This window comes from Orycteropus afer, unplaced genomic scaffold (genome assembly GCF_000298275.1).
Source record: "Orycteropus afer afer isolate SDZICR_OR568_19922 unplaced genomic scaffold, OryAfe1.0 scaffold00785, whole genome shotgun sequence".
Lineage (NCBI taxonomy): Eukaryota > Metazoa > Chordata > Mammalia > Tubulidentata > Orycteropodidae > Orycteropus > Orycteropus afer.
The window spans coordinates 341,156-342,763 of record NW_006922372.1 but is presented as its reverse complement, the minus strand read 5'-3'; the positions used below and the strand labels follow the sequence as shown (position 1 = coordinate 342,763).

At 41.4% G+C, this 1,608-nt stretch overlaps 1 protein-coding gene across 1 annotated transcript in view; it reads left to right on the top strand.

The window, feature by feature from the left end:
* The window catches only part of SHROOM4 (shroom family member 4), a 297,429-nt gene that overhangs the window by 186,893 nt on the left and 108,928 nt on the right, over window positions 1-1,608 (top strand). The gene's annotated exons all lie outside the window — the stretch shown is intronic.

Here is a 1,608-nt window from a genome sequence, read left to right as displayed (position 1 = left end):
CAAAGAAGTATTCAGGTATTTGTCTTCAAACTCATTATTTCTGTCTTCCATTGCATCAATTCTACTCCTTTGCACTTCCAATGTGTTATCTTTTTCTGACAATTTAGTATTAAGCTTTTGGATTTCTATCTGTAGATTTAGAATCATTTCTAATTTTTCATTTTTTTTGTCATTTTGTTCTTGTAATTTCTTCCAAAATTCTTCTAGTGTTTTGTCTGTGTTTTCCTTGGTCTGTCTCTCAACCATTGAAGATACCTAAATACAATTCTTTGGAATTCCTTATCAGAGAGTTCCAATGCTGCTTCTTCCTCATGGATGTGTTCTGGGTCCTGCTCCCTTGCTTCTACCACTTTATCATGCTTTTTGTGTGGACTATGATGGTCTGTTGTCTCTGAGACACTGTGACATTGTTGTGTTTAGATCTCTGTTAACTGTTTTTGAAGAGCAGGCAAGGGTGCTTCAGGCTCTTCTTGGGGGTTTTTTATCATTGGCCCATTGGTGGAGAAGGAAGTGGTGCCTCTTACTCAGTAAGTGATGCTGCACAAGATGTGGGTATAGGTGTGTCGTATGGGGACTGTTGCTGTCTTCCACTCCATTAGACAAAAATAACAATTGAATAACCATAAAAAAAATAAAAGCACATGGACAAAAAATACCCTGTGTGATCATTCAGGAACAGTAACCAAAAAAGGAAAAAGGGGGAAAAAAACCCTGCAATATCTGAGGAGGGGGCAATAAGAGATAAAAGGTGGAAAAGGAGAATAACTAAGAAAAAATCGGAAAAATGCAAAAAGAAAAACAAGGAACGGGTTTAACCATGAGAAAGAAAAAATTTGCTATGAGGAATAAGGAAAAGAAAGAAAGCTGAAAACTAGAACCTGGGAGGGGAAGAATAAAGAATAATAATAAAAATGACAAAAGTATTAGTAATAATAGTAGTTTTAAAACAGACAAAAACAAAGAAACTAAAACACAGAAAGCAGAAAAACTAAATGGGGGATGGGCAGGGCAGGGCACTTCTGCTCCATCCGAGCACACGGACTGGGATGGAATTCCTGCCGGCCCATAAAGTGGGTGGGAGTGAGGGATGGCTGCACCTCCATTCACCAAGAGGGTGTGGGGTATAAGAGTAACAAGGGGAATGTCACCCCTTTCCAGTAGTCTGGGTCCAGAATATCCTTGGGGTTGGTTCCCTGCAAGTGGGGCCTGTTCTTAAGTCCCTGGAATCTGGGAGAATGCTGTCGCTTTAAACATCCAAAATGGTCAAGCCACTTGTAAACATTCAAAGTGGCTGTCCCCTCTGGACAGACAAAATCCACAGCTCAGCCTGCCTTCCTCTTTGCTGCTTCCCCTTTTATTCTCCAGCCACTACAGCAGTCCTCCGTGCAGTCCCTGGCTAACAGGACCAATCTTCAGGTTAATTCTTAGGTCCTACCACCACTTGGCAATATCCAAGCTGTCTGTGCCATCAGGATCACTGCCAGACCGCAGCTCCATATGTCTCCTTTTTTGGTGTTTTCATGCAAATTCTTCTGCTAGTTGGAGTTTAGTCCACTTCTATATCCTTTCCTTCAAGGCTCAGGGGTCCAGGATTATCTTCTGTATCTG